Source organism: Loxodonta africana, chromosome 3, assembly GCF_030014295.1.
Source record: "Loxodonta africana isolate mLoxAfr1 chromosome 3, mLoxAfr1.hap2, whole genome shotgun sequence".
In the NCBI taxonomy this organism is placed as follows: Eukaryota; Metazoa; Chordata; class Mammalia; order Proboscidea; family Elephantidae; genus Loxodonta; species Loxodonta africana.
The window spans coordinates 16,309,960-16,326,162 of record NC_087344.1 but is presented as its reverse complement, the minus strand read 5'-3'; positions in this window follow the sequence as shown (position 1 = coordinate 16,326,162).

Genomic DNA, 16,203 nt, shown 5'->3' with positions numbered 1-16,203 from the left:
GCCAATAAGAAAATTCTCAGACTACTCGGCAGAAACCATGCAGGCAAGAAGGCAATGGAATGACATATTTAAAAAACTGAAGGAAAAAAATTGCCTGCCGAAAATCATATACCCATCAAAACTGCCTCTTAAATGAAGGTGAAATTAAGACATTTCCAGATAAACACAACTTGGGGGAATTCATAAAAACCAAACCAAAACTATAATAAATACTAAAGGGAGTTCTTTGGTTAGAAAATCAATAACATCAGGTATCGACCCAAGACTAGAACACTGGGCAGAGCGACCAGAAGTCAACCCAGACAGGGAAATCCAAAAAAAAAAAAAAAAGCAAGATTCAAAAAAAAAAAGCCCAACACAGGGTAACGGCGATGTTATTATATAAAAGAAGACAACATTAAAATAATAAAGAGGGACTTAAGAAATGTAACCATACACCTTCCATGTGGAGAAGAAGATACGGCGATACAAAGAAATAAAAGTTAGGTTTAAATTGAGAAAAACAGGGGTAAATAATGAGGTAACAATAAAGGAGACAAACTATCCCACTCATCAAAATAAAATTCAAGGGAAAAATACAGGCTCAGCAGAAACAAAATCAGCAACAACAAATATGAGGAAAGGACAATATACAAAGAAAATCTACTCAGCACATGAAATCAAGTGGGAAAAAAAAGCTGTCAAAACACAAAAAAAGACATCAAAATGATAGCACTGAAGTCATACCTATCCATAATTACCCTGAAACTAAATGGACTAAATGCACCAATAAAGAGACAGAGAGTGGCAGAATGGATTAAAAAACAAGATCCGTCTATCTGCTGCCTACAAGAGACACACCTTAGACTTAGAGACACAAACAAACCAAAACTCAAAGGATGGAAAAAAATAGATCAAGCAAACAACAATCAAAAAAGAGCAGGAGTGGCAAAATTAATTTCTGACAAAATAGACTTTAAAGTTAAATCCATCAGAAAGAAGGAAGGACACTATATAACGATTAAAGGGACAATACACCAAGAAGATATAACCATAATAAATATTTATGCACCCAATGACAGGGCTTCAAGATACATAAAACAAACTCTATCAGCATTGAAAAGTGAGATAGCTCCACAATAATACTAGAAGACTTCAAGACACCACTTTCGGTGAAGGACAGGACATCCAGAAAGAAGCTCAGTAAAGACATGGAAGATCTAAATGCCACAACCAACCAACTTGACCTGGTAGACATATGCAGAACACTCCACACCACGCCAACCAACTATACTTTCTTTTCTAGTGCACATGGAATATTCTGTACAATAGACCACATATTAGGTCATAAAGCAAGCCTTAGCAATATCCAAATCACTGAAATATTACAAAGCATCTTCTCTGACCATAAGGCCATAAAAGTGGAAATCAAGACCAGGAAAAGCAGGGAAAAGAAATCAAACACTTGGAAACTGAACAATACCCTGCTCAGAAAAGACTGGATTTTAGAAGACATTCAGGGTGGAATAAAGAAATTCTGACAATCCAATGAGAATGAAAACACTTCCTATCAGAACCTTTGGGACACAGCAAAAGTGGTGCTCGGAGGCCAATTTATATCAATAAACGCACACATCCAAAAAGAAGAAAGAGCCAAAATCAAAGAACTATCCCTACAACTTGAACAAAGAGAAAGACAGCAACAAAAGAAACCCACAGGCAACAGAAGAAAACAAAAAATCAAAATTAGAGCTGAACTAAATGAAATAGAAAACAGAAAACCAATTGAAAGAATTAACAAGACCAAAGGCTGGTTCCTTGAAAAAAATCAACAAAAGTGATAAACCATTGGCCAAACTGACAAAAGAAAAACAGGAGAGGAAGCAAAATAACCCGATTAAGAAATGAGATGGGCAATATTACAACAGACACAACAGAAATTAAAAAAAATCATATCAGATTACTATGAAAAACTAAAACAAATTTGAAAACCTAGAAGAAATGGATGAATTCCTAGAAACATACTACCTACCTAAACCAACACAAACAGAGGTAGAACAACTAAATAGACCCATAACGAAAGAAGAGATTGAAAAGGTAATCAAAAAACCCCCAACAAAAAAAAAGCCCTGGTCCGAACGGCTTCATTACAGAGTTCTACCAAACTTTCAGAGAAGAGTTAACACCACAACTACTAAAGGTATTTCAGAGCATAGAAAAGGATGGAATACTACCAAACTCATTCTGTGAAGCCACCATATCCCTGATAACAAAGCCAGGTAAAGACACCACAAGAAAAGAAAATTATAGACCTATATCCCTCATGAATGTAGATGCAAAAATCCTCAACAAAATTCTAGCCAATAGAATTCAACAACATATCAAAAAAATAATTCACCATGACCAAGTGGGATTCATACCAGGTATGCACGGACGGTTCAACATTAGAAAAACAATTAAGGTAATCCACCACATAAACAAAAGACAACAATCACAGGATTTTACCAACTGATGCAGAAAAGGCACTTGAAAAAGTTCAACACTCATTCATGATAAAAACTCTCAGCAAAATAGGAATAGAAGGAAAATTTCTCAACATAATAAAGGGCATTTATACAAAGCCAACATCCAACATCACCCTAAATGGAGAGAGCCTGAAAACATTCCCATTGAGATTGGGAACTAGACAAGGATGCCCTTTATCACCACTCTTATTCAACATTGTGTTGGAAGTCCTAGGCAGAGCAATTAGGTTAGAAAAAGAAATAAAGGGCATCCAGATTGGCAAGGAAGAAATTAAAGTATCTCTATTTGCAGATGACATGATCTCATACACAGAAAACCCTAACGAATCCTCCAGAAAACTACTGAAACGAATACAAGAGTTCAGCAGAGTATTGGGACACATGATAAACATACAAAACTCAGTCGGACTCCTCTACACCAACAAAAAGAACATCAAAGATGAAATCACCAAATCAATGCCATTTACGGTAGCCCTCAAAAGATAAAATAATAAATCTTACTGGAAATGTAAAAGGCTTACACAAAGAAAACTACAGTACACTTCTGCAAGAAACCAAAAGAGACTTACATAAGTGGAAGAACATACCTTGCTCATGGATAGGAAGGCTTAACATTATAAAAATGTCTATTCTACCAAAAGCGATCTATACATTTAATGCAATTCCGATCCAAATCCCACGGACATTCTTTAATGGCATGGAGAAACAAATAAGGCATTACTGAAAAAGAAGAACAAAGTGGGAGGCCTTACTTGACCTGATTTTAGAACCTATTATACCACCACAGTAGTCAAAACAGCCTGGTATTGTTACAACAACAGATACATGGACCAAAGGAACAGAATTGAGAATCCAGACATAAATTCACCCACATATGAGCAGTTGATATTTGACAAAGGCCACAAAACGGTTAAATGGGGAAAAGACAATCTTTTTAACAAATGGTGCTGGCAGAACTGGATATCCATCTGCAAAAAAATGAAACCACACCCATACCTCACTCCATGCACAAAAACTAACTCAAAATGGATCAAAGAACTAAACATAAAATATAAAACGGTAAAGATCATGGAAGAAAAAATAGGGACAACATTAGGAGCCCTAATACATGGCATAAACAGTATAAAAAAAAATTTTTTTTTTTGTTATACAAAACACTATAAAGAACGTAGAAGAAAAACTAGACAACCGGGAGCTCCTAAAAATCAAACACTTATGCTCATCCAAAGACTTCACCAAAAGAGTAAAAAGTCTATCTACAGACTGCGAAAAAGTTTTTAGCTAGGACATTTCTGATCAGCGCCTGATCTCTAAAACCTACATGATACTGCAAAAACTCCACTGCAAAAAGACAACTAACCCAATTAAAAAATGGGCAAAAGATGTGAATAGACACTTCACTAGAGAAGACATTCAGGTAGCTAACAGATACATGAGGAAATGTTCACCCTCATCAGCCATTAGAGAAATGCAGATCAAAACTACAATGAGATTTCATCTCACTCCAACAAGGCTGGCATTAATCCAAAAAACACAAAATAAGAAATGTTGGAGAGGCTCTGGAGAGACTGGAACACTTCTACACTGCTGGTGGGAATGTCAAATGGTACAACCACTTTGGAAACTGATTTGGCGCTTCCTTGAAAAGTTAGAAACAGAACTGCCATGAAAAAAAAAAAATAACAACTACCATACGATCCAGCAATCTCACTCCTTGGAATATATCCTAGAGAAATAAGAGAATTTACAGGAAGAGATATATGCACACCCATGTTTACTGCAGCACTGTTTACAATAGCAAAAACATAGAACCAACCAAAGTGCCCATCAACGGATGAATGGATAAATAAACTATAGTATATTCACACAATGGAATACTATGCATCGATAAAGAACAGTAAGGAATCTGTGAAACATTTCATAACATGGAGGAACCTGGACGGCACTATGCTGAGTGAAATTTCTCAGTTGCAAAAGGACAAATATTGTATAAGACCCTTATTATAAGAACTTGAGAAATAGTTTAAACTGAGAAGAAAACATTCTTTTGAGGTTATGAGAAGGGGGAAGGAGAGAGGGTGGGAGAGGGGTGTTTACTAATTAAGTAGTAGATAAGAACTACTTTAGGTGAAGGGAAAGACAGCACACAATGCAGGGGAGGTCAGCACAATTGGACTAAACCAAAAGCAAAGAACTTTCCTGAATAAACTGAATACTTTGAAGGCCAGCATAGCAGGGGTAGGGGTCTGGAGACCATGGTTTCAGGGGACATCTAAGTCAATTGGCACAATAAAATCTATTATCAAAATATTCTGCATCTCACTTTGAAGAGTGGCATCTGGGGTCTTAAACGCTAGCAAGCTGCCATCTAAGATGCATCAATTGGTCTCAAACCACCAGGATCAAAGGAGAATGAAGAATAGCAAGGACTCAAGGTGATTAGGAGCCCAAGAGACAGAAAGGGCCACATGAACCAGCAACTATATCATCCTGAGACCAGAAGAACTAGATGGTGCCCAGCTACAGCCGATGACTGCCCTGACAGGGAACACAACACGGAACCCCTGAGGAAGCAGGAGAGCAGTGGGATGCAGACCCCAAATTCTCATAAGACCAGACTTAATGGTCTGCCTGAGACTGGAAGGACCCCGGTGGTTATGGCCCCCAGACCTTCTCTTGCCCCAGGACAGGAACCATTCCCGAAGCCAACTCTTCAGACATGGATTTCACTGGACAATGGGTTGGAGACGGATGCTGGTGAGGAGTGAGCTTCTTGGATCAGGTGGACACTTGAGACTATGTTGGCATCTCCTGCCTGGAGGGGTGATGAGAGGATGGAGGGGGTTAGAAGCTGGCGAAAAGGACATGAAAAGAGAGTGGAGGGAGAGAGCTAGCAGTCTCATTACAGGGAGAGTAATTGGGAGTGTGTAGCAAGGTGTATATGGGTTTTTGTGTGACAGACTGACTTGATTTGTAAACTTTCACTTAAAGCACAATAAAATTTCATTACAAAAAAAAAAGAAACCCTATAGCAGAAAATGTCTGCAAGTCATATAACTTATAAGAGTATAAGATTCAAAATATGTATACAATTCCTAAAACTCAAGAAAAAGACCAATATACCAATTTAAAACTGAGCAAAGGACTTGAATAGATAGTTCTCTAAAGAAGGTATATAAATCATTAAGAAGCATAAGAAACAGTGCTAAATATCATTAGCCCTTAGAGAAATGCAAATCAAAACCAAAATGAGATACCACTTCATACCTAATAGGATGGGTATAATAATAATTAAAAAGGAAAAATAACAAGTGTTGTGGAGAAGTTTCCATGCTCATACATTGCTGTTGGAAATGTAAAATGGTGCAGCTGCTGTGGAAAACACATTGGTGCTTACTCAAAAAGGTAAACAATTATCATGGGACCCACCACTTCCACTCCTAGGTATATACCACAGGAATGGAAAACAGAGACTCCAAAAGTGACTTGTAAACCAATATTCATTGCAGTATTATTCACAAGAGCCAAAAGGTATAAACCCACGTGTCCATTAACAGCCGAATGGATAAACCAAGTTTAGTATAGGCATACAATGGAATATTATTCAGCCAAAAAGGTATGAAATTCTGATACACAATACAATGTAGATATACTCTGAAAAAACTATGCCAAGTAAAATAAGCTTATATGAACTACTTAGCATACACAAATTCATACAAACAGAAAGTAGATAAGAGGATACCAGGGCTGAAGAACAGAATAATTGGGAGTTATTTCTGAATGGGTATAGAGTTTCTATTGTGGGTGACAAAAAATTTTGCAAATAGAAACTGGTAATGATTATACAACTCTGTGAATACGTTTAATACTACTCCATCGTACGTTTAGAAATGATTAAAAAAGAGCATCGAACAGGAAATCACCAAATCGATACCATTTACAATAGTCCCCAAGAAGATAAACTACTTAGGAATAAATCTTACAACAGACGTAAAAGACTCATACAAAGAAATCTACAAAACGCTTCTGCAAAAAACCAAAAGAGACCTAAAGAACTGGGAAAACATACCTTGCTCATGGATAGGAAGACTATACATTATAAAAAGGTCTATTCTACCAAAAGTCATCTATAGATTTATTGTAATTCTGATCCAAATTCCAACAACATTTTTAAATGAGATAGAGAAAAAAATCAACAACTTCATACGAAAGTGAAAGAGGCCCTGGATAAGTAAACCATTACTGAAAAACAAGAACAAAGTGGAAAGCCTTACTCTACCTGATTTTACAACCTATTACACCGCCACGAGAGTCAAAACTGCCTGGTACTGGTACGACAAAAGATCCACAGATCAATGGGACAGAATAGAGCATTTGATATTTGACAAAGGCCTCAGAACAGTTAAATGGGAAAAAGAAAGTCTTTTTAACAAACGGTGCTTTGGCATAACTGGATATCCATCTGCAAAACAATGAAACAAGACCCATACCTCACTCCATGCAAAAAAATACGCTTAAAATGGATCAAAGACCTAAACATGAAATACAAAACCATGAAGATCATGGAAGAAAAGATAGGGACAAAGTCAAGAGCCCTAATACATGGCATAAACAGTATACAAAACATTACTAACACTGCACGAGAAAAACTAGATAAATGGGAGCTCCTAAAAACCAAACACCTACACTCATCCAAAGACTTCACCAAAAGAGTAAAAAGATTACCTACGGAATGGTAAAAAGTTTTTAGCTATGACATTTCCGATCAGCACCTGATCTGTAAAATCTATGTGATATTCCCAAAACTCAACAACAAAAAGACAAATAACCCAATTAAAAAACGGGCAAAGGATATGAAGAAGCACATCACTGAAGAAGACATTCAGGTAGCTAACAGATACATGAGAAAACGCTCATGATCTTCAGCCAAAAGAGAAACGCAAATCAAACCAACAATGGGATTCCATCTCACTCCAACAAGGCTGGCTTTAATCCAAAAACACATAATAATAAACATTGGAGAGCTTATGGAATGACTGGAACACTTACACACTGCTGGTGAGAATGTAAAATGGTACAACCACTTTGGAAATTGATTCGGCGATTCCTAAAAAAACTAGAAATCGAACTACCATACGATCCAGCAATCCCACTCCTTGCAATATATCCTCGAGAAATAAGAGACTTTACACGAACAGATATATGCACACCCATGTTCACCGCAGCTCTCTTTACAATAGCAAAAACTTGGATGCAACCAAGGTGGCCATCAACGGATAAATGGATAAATCAATTATGATATACTCACACAATGGAATACTACACATCAATAAAGAACAATGATGAATCCATGAAACTTCTTATAACACGGAGAAATCTGAAAGACATTATGCTGACTGAAATTAGTCAGATGCAAAAGTACAAATATTGTGTAAGGCCACTATTATAAGACCTGGAGAAATAGTTTAAACAGAGAAGAAAATGTTCTTTGATAGTTCTAAGAGGGTGGAGGGAGGGAGGGAGGGAGGGAGGGACGGAGAGGGGTTTTCACTAATTAGATAGTAGATAAGTTTTTCTTTTAGGTGAAGGGAAAGACAACACACAATACAGGAGAGGTCAACACAACTGCACTAAACCAAGAGCAAAGAAGTTTCCTGATTAAACTGAATGACTAGAAGGCCAGTGTAGCACGGGCGGGAGTTTGGACACCATGGTTTCAGGAGACATCTAAGTCAACTGGCATAATAAATCTATTAAGAAAACATTCTGCATCCCACTTTGGAGAGTGGCCTCTGGGGTCTTAAACGCTGGCAAGTAGCCATCTAAGATGCATCAACTGGTCTCAATCCACCTGGAGCAAGGAAGAATGAAGAACACCAAAGACACAAGGTAATTATGAGCCTAAGAGACAGAAAGGACCACACAAACCAGAGACTACACCAACCTGAGACCAGAAGAGCTAGACGGTGCCTGGCCACAACTGATGTCTCCCTTGACAGGGAACACAACAGAGAAGCTCCGAGAGATCAGGAGAGCAGTGGGATGCAGACCCCTAATTCTCATAATAAGACCAGACTTAATTGTCAGAATGGGACTAGAAAGACCCCAGAGGCTACAGTCCCCAGACCTTCTGTTAGCCCAAAATAGGAACCATTCCCAAAGCCAACTCTTCAGACAGGGATTAGACTGGAATATGGGATGGAAAATGATACTGGTGAAGAAGGAACTTCTTGGATCGAGGGGACACATGAGACTATGTTGGCATCTCCTGTATGAAGGGGAGATGAGAGGGCACAGGGGGTCAGAAGCTGGCTGAATGGACACGAAAAGAGAGAATGGAGGGAAGGAGTGTGTTTTTTCATTAGGAGGGGAGCAATTAGGAGTATACTGCAATGTATGTATAAATTTTTGTATAAGACAGTGACTTGCTTTCTCAACTTTCACTTGAAACACAAAAAAAATTAAAAAAAAAAAAATCAAATGATGTATTGCACCGGGCAAACCTGCTGCAAAAGACCTCTTTCAAGTGCTAAAAGGCAAAGTTATCACTTTAACAACTAAGGTGCACCTTACCAAGCCATGTTGTTTTCAGGCACCTCATACGCATGAGAGAGCTGGACAACGCACACGGAAGACCGACGAACTGATAACTTTGAATTATGGTATTGGAAAAGAATATTGAATATACTGATTGCTGGTGGAACAAACAAATCTGTCTTGGAAGAAGTACAACCAGAATGCTCATTACAAGAAATAATGTCCAGGTTTGGTCTCATGTTCTTTTGACATGTTATCATGAGGGATCAGTCCCTGGAGAAGGATATCAAGCTTGGTCAACAAGAGGGTCATTGAAAAAGTGGAAGACCCCCAACGAGATGGATTGACGCAGCAGCTGCAACAATGGGCTCCGGCATAACAATGATTGTGAGGATGGTGCAGGACCAGGCAGTGTTTCACTCTGTTGTACACAGGATCGTTATGAGTCACAATTGACTCAATGAGATCTAACAATAAAGAAAAGGATTAGGATTTTGAACATGCCAAACTTGATGTATCTATTAAACTTCCATGTGGAGAATCTAACAATCTGGAGTGATCCTGTCTAGAGATATGCATTTTGGAGTCCTCAGGGAGGGTGGACACTACAACGATTGACAGACCAAGTGACAAGATAGGAATGGCCATGTGAGGAGCTGGGCGGGAGGGTAGCTAGAAGGGATTAATGAATGCTGAGGCAACAAGCTGCGTAGATCACAAACGGGCCTATGACAATGCATCTGTAGGCGCGTTAGCCCTATACACCACAGGAAACCTCTACATCGTTGCACAAATAATTATATGACATGAGATAACGGAGTATAAAGAGAATCCCAGATGCCATGAGGAAGAACAGTAATGGCCCCGAAGTATACTTTCTGAAGAAGTTACATTTGATCAGAGACCTGAAAGATTGGTAAAATCTAGTTAGCAGTCGGGGCTGGAGAGGGAGAATTTAGGATGAATGGAATAGTAGAGATGACAGGGTATTTGCAGTTTCCTTATGATTGCAGTCCAGAGAGTGAAACAGGGAAAGTAATAACTGAAGTTTTAGGCGCCAAATAATGGAAGACTGAATAGGCTGCATTCAGAATTTGGAACTTCTCCTAAAACTAATGAGAATTCATGAAAGGATTGTAAACACGGGAGTCATTTGATTTATTTTTGCAAGGATATTCTGGTTAGAGTGTGAAGAACTGAACACACAGAGAGGTCAAGATGGATGTGGCAAGATGCAGGCCAATGTCAGACTTCCTGCAGGAGGAGAAGAGAACGTGAATATTCATTCACTGTTTCTTTTTCTGTCTTATGGCTCAAACCCCAGTTCATGACAGCGTTTGTGATCCCATGCTTTGGACTACTCATTTCGAAATTCTCAGTTCTCTTAATTCTTCCCCCAAATACTACACATAAAGCTAGTACGATAAAAAATATTTTGAGTCTCAGAATTGCCGTGGTAATAAAATATATATGCCAATGGAATTATAAAAAATTTCCAGCATTAACATTTTAACTTGTGTTTAGAAAACTTAGCAATAAGATTTAATAGCACTGCAAATTTTCAACAACCAAAGATGATAAATACAGCAACAGGAGACCTGTAGCTGTGTAAATAGTCTACTCAAAGAAGCTTGGCTTTAGAATTCTGCCATAGATATCTACCACTGCTACAACAAAAATACCACAAGAAGATGTCTTTAACAAAAAGAAATTTATTCTCTCACAGTTGAAAAGGCTAGAAGGCTAAATTCAGGGACTAGCTCCAAGGGAAGGCTCTACAGGAAAGTCCTTGTCATCAATCTTACCCTGGGTCCAGAAGCTTCTCAGTGGAGGGACCCTGGGTCCAAAGTAGGCGCTCCTCTTCTGTTTCTTCTTCCTTGGTGGTAAAGAGATCCCTTCAGACTAAATTATGACATAAGGCTGGACAGTTGATACACCCCCGAGGTAGAAGAGTAAAGGTGTACTGCTGACCTTGCCAGCTTAAGGCAAATGGCTTCTGGAGGTCCTTTGAAACAGGTATGGAGAAAAAGGCATTACACACATCAACAAGTCCATACGAGGTACCAGGAGATATATTTAATTTGCTAAAGCAATGAAACCACATCTGGAACAGTAGCTGCAATTGCAGTCTCCACCTGGTTAAGTTTTCAATAATCCACTGTCATTCTCCAAGATCCACCCGTTTTTTCACGGGCCACATACGCAAGTTCAATACAGATGTGGTGGGAATCAACACCCGTGGATCCTTCAAGTCCATGATGGTGGCAATAATCTCTCCAATCCCTCCAGGAATGCAGCATTGCTTTTGGTTTCCTATTTTCCTAGGTAGGGGCAGTTCTAATGCCTTCTGCTTAGCCTTTCCTACCATAATATCCTTTGCTCCACATGTCAGGGAGCCAAAGTGTGGGTTCTGCCACTTGCTGAGTATGACTACTCCAATTACGCATTCTGGATCTGGGGAAATCACTACAGTACGGGTTTGGGGACCCACTAGACCCACTGTGAGACGGGCATGAGCTAACACTCCTTTAATAAATTGACCTCCATATGCCCTCACTCTAACTAGTCCTTGTGCCTCCACACCTGCAGAATCAAATTGCAGGTCAGACTCCACATCCTCACCCAAACCGAAACCCGACACACTCTTGGGTTCCTTTCCCACACGTTGCTTTGGCAGGGGTGGCTTGGCTTTGGACTCCAATTTGGACTGGCTGAAATCTGAGCTTGGCTCATCTCTTACTCTCACCTTAATCTCACAGAGTAAAAGTCTTTACCCATAGCTATCAATTCCAACTCATAGTGACATTACAGGACAGAAAACTGCCCCACAGGGTCTCTGAGGCTTTCATCTTTATGAAAGCAAACTGCCACGTCTTTATTCCATGGAGGGGCTGGTGGGTTCAAACCACCGACCTTTTCCGTAGCAGCTCAGTGCTTCACTACTGCATCACCAGGGATCCTTAGAGTCTTTCCAAACACCTAAATGATAGTGTTGGCAAAGAATATTGAATAATATACCACGGACTGCCGAAATAAACCAATAGGTCTTACAAGAAGTATGGCCAGAATGCTCCTTGGAGGGCGGATGGGAAAACTTCACCTCACTTACTTTAGACATGTTACCAAGAGAGACCAATCCTCCTGGACATTACGTTTGGTAAAGGACAAGGTCAGCAAAACAGAGGAAGAGCCTCAACAAGATGGACTGACACAGTGGCATCAACAATGGCCTCAAACATAGGCTACACTGAAGACATTGGTGAAAAACAAGGCTCTAGGAATTAAACACTAGCTGAGATGTTTCAACAAATGCATGCAGCAATGGAGGTACTCACGCATCTATGGCAAGAAATTTGGATGTAAGCTAACTGCCCAACCAACTGGAAGAGATATATGTGCCGATCCCAAAGAAAGGTGATCCAACAGAATGTGGAAATTATCGAACAGTGTCATTAATATCACATGAAAGTAATATTTTGCTAAAGGATTGGGCCACATAAACTGACCAAAGCTGAGGGGGCAGGGCTGCCACGCTCAACAGGCAGAAGAATGGGCCCTGCTAAGGCCGAATGGATAGAGTCGCCACTCAGATGGACTAGGAGAATGGGGCTGCCCGAAGCTGATGGAACAGAGTTGCTGTTCCAGTGGGCCTGGGAGGAAGAACTGAAGTTCAAGTCCTAGGGGCCTTCAGCCAGAATCCAGAGATTGTAGCCAGCACTTAGCATCTGGAGGGCAGGGCCATTGCCCCGATGGTCTCTCAGAACAGAGGGCTATTTTCAACCCTTGAGAGGTAATGTAAATTGCTGCTGATGCCCCCTATCCCCTCCAATTTCTACCATTTCTAATGGAAAGGTCTACCTTGTGCCTGTTCGATTCTTGTACTTTGGAAGCAAAAAACTTCTAGATTTCACAGATGAAGAGAAATTCTGCACCAGGAAAGAATCTGGACGTGGAGTTAAGACTTTTGGGATGATATAATGGGGTGAAAGTGTTTTACATGTGGCAAGGACATGAATTTTGGGGGTCTACAAGTGGAACCCCCCGTGTCTGTCAGTTTGTCGTACTGTGGGGGCTTGTGTGTTGCTGTGATGCTGGAAGCTATGCCACCGGGATTCAGATACCAGCAGGGTTGCCCATGGAGGACAGGTTTCAGCTGAGCTTCCAGACTAAGACCGACTAGGAACAAGGACCCCGGAGTCTACTTCTGAAAAGCATGAGCCAGTGAAAACCTTAGGAATAGCACTGGAACACTGTCTGATATACTGCCTGAAAATGAGCCCCTCAGGTTGGAAGGCACTCAAAAGATGACTGGGGAAGAGCTGCCTCCTCAAAGTACAGTCGACCTTAACGATGTGGATGGAGTAAAGCTTTCGGAACCTTCATTTGCTGATGTGGCACGACTCAAAATGAGAAGAAACACCTGCAAACATCCATGAATAATCGGAACCTGGAATGTATGACCTATGAATCTAGGACAATTGGAAATCATCAAAAATGAAATGGAACGCATAAACATCGACATCCTAGGCATTAGTGAGCTGAAATAGACTAGCAGTGGCCATTTTGAATCGGACAATCATATACTCCACTATGCTGGGAATGACAACTCGAAGAGGAATGGTGTTGCATTCATCATCAAAAAGAACGTTTCAAGACCTATCCTAAAGTACAACACCGTCACTGATAGGATAATGTTCATACGTCTACAAGCAAGATCAGTTAATATGACTATTATTCAAATGTACGCACCAACCACTAGGGCCAAAGATGAAGAAAGAGAAGATTTTTATCAGCTGCTACAGTATGAAATTGATCGAAAATGCAGTCAAGATGCATTGAGAATTACTGGCAATTGGAATGCAAAAGTTGGAAACAAAGAAGAAGGATCAGCAGTTGGAAAATCTGGCCTTGGTGACAGAAACACTGCCAGAGATCGAATGATAGAATTTTGCAAGACCAATGACTTCTTCATTGCAAATACCTTCTTTCATCAACATAAAGAGCAACTATACACACGGACCTCACCAGATGGAAAATACAGAAATCAAATTCACTACATCTGTGAAAAGACATGATGGAAAAGCTCTATCTCATCAGTCGGAACAAGGCCAGGGGCCAAGTGTGGAACAGACCATCAATTGCTCATATGCAAATTTATGCTAAAACTGAAGAAACTCAGAGCAAGTCCAGGAGAGCCAAAATATGACCTTGACTATATCCTACCTGAATTTAGAGACCATCTCAAAAATAGATTTGACGCATTGAACACCACTAACTGCAGACCAGACGAGTTGTGGAATGACATCAAGGACATCATCCATGAAGAAAGCAAGAGGTCATTGAAAAGACAGGAAAGAAAGAAAAGACCAAGATGGATGTCAGAGGAGACTCTGAAACTTGCTCTTGAACTTCAAGCAGCTAAAGCAAAAGGAAGAATTGATGAAGTAAAAGAACTGAATAGAAGATTTCAAAGCGCCTCTCCAGAAGACAAAGTATTATAATGACACGTGCAAAGAGCTGCAGATGGAAAACCAAAAGGGAAGAACACACTTGGCGTTTCTCAAGGTGAAAGAACTGAAGAAAAATTTCAAACCTCGAGTTGCAATATTGAAGGATTCCATGGGGAAAATATTAAACGATGCAGGAAGCATCGAAAGAAGATGGAAGGAATACACAGAGTCATTATACCAAAAAGAATTAGTTGATATTCAACCATTTCAAGAGGTGGCATATGATCAGGAACCGACGGTACTGAAGGAAGAAGTCCAAGCTGCTCTGAAGTCATTGGCGAAAAACGAGGCTCCAGGAATTGATGGAATATCAATTGAGATGTTTCAACAAACAGATGCAGCGCTGGACGTGCTCACTCGTTTATGCCAGGAAATAGGGAAGACAGCTTCCTGGCCAACTGACTGGAAAAAAAAAAAAAAAAAAGAGAGATCCATATTTATGCCTATTCCCCAAAAAGGATCCAACTGAATGTGGAAATTATAGAACAGTATCGATATCACAAGGAAGCTAAATTTTGCTGAAGATCATTCAAAAACGGCTGCAGCAGTATATTGACAGGGAACTGCCAGAAATTCAGGCCGGTTTCAGAAGAGGACATGGAACCAGGAATATCATTGCTGATGTCAGATGGATCCTGGCTGAAAGCAGAGAACACCAGAAGGATGTTTACCTGTGTTTTACAGACTATGCAAAGGCATTCGACTGTGTGGATCATAACAAACTATGGATAACACTGCAAAGAATGGGAATTCCAGAACGCTTAATTGTGCTCTTGAGGAACCTTTACATAGATCAAGAAGCAGTTGTTAAGATGGAACAAGGGGATACTGATTGGTTTAAAGTCAAGAAAGGTGTGCGTCAGGGTTCTATTCTTTCACCATACCTATTCAATCTCTATGTTGAGCAAATAATACGAGAAGCTGGACTATATGAACAAAAACAGGGCACCAGGATTGGAGGAAGGCTCATTAACAACCTGCGTGATGCAGATGACACAACCTTGCTTGCTGAAAGTGAAGAGGACTTGAAGCACTTACTGATGAAGATCAAAGACCACAGCCTTCAGTATGGATTACACCTCAACATAAAGAAAACAAAAATCCTCACAACTGGACCAATGAGCAACATCGTGATAAACGGAGAAAAGATTGAAGTTGTCAAGGATTTCATTTTACTTGGATCCACAATTAACAGCCATTCAAGCAGCAGTCAAGAAATCAAAAGACGCATTGCATTGGGCAAATCTGCTGCTAAGGACCCCTTCGAAGTGCTGAAGATGAAGATGTCACCCTGAAGACTAAGGTGCACCTGGCTCAAACCATGGTATTTTCAATGACATTATACGGGTGTGAAAGCTGGACAATGAATAAGGAAGACCAAAGAAGAATTGACGCCTTTGAATTCTGGTGTTGGCGAAGAATATTGAATATACCAGGGACTGCCAAAAGAATGAACACATCTGTCCTGGAAGAAGTGCGGACACAATGCTCCTTTGAGGCAAGGATGGCGAGAATGCGTCTTACATAATTTGGACACATTGTCAGGGAGGATCAGTCCCTGGACAGGGATATCGTGCTTGGCAGAGTACAGGGTCACCGGAAAAGAGGAAGACCCTCAAGGAGCTGGACTGACACAGTGGCTGCAACAATGA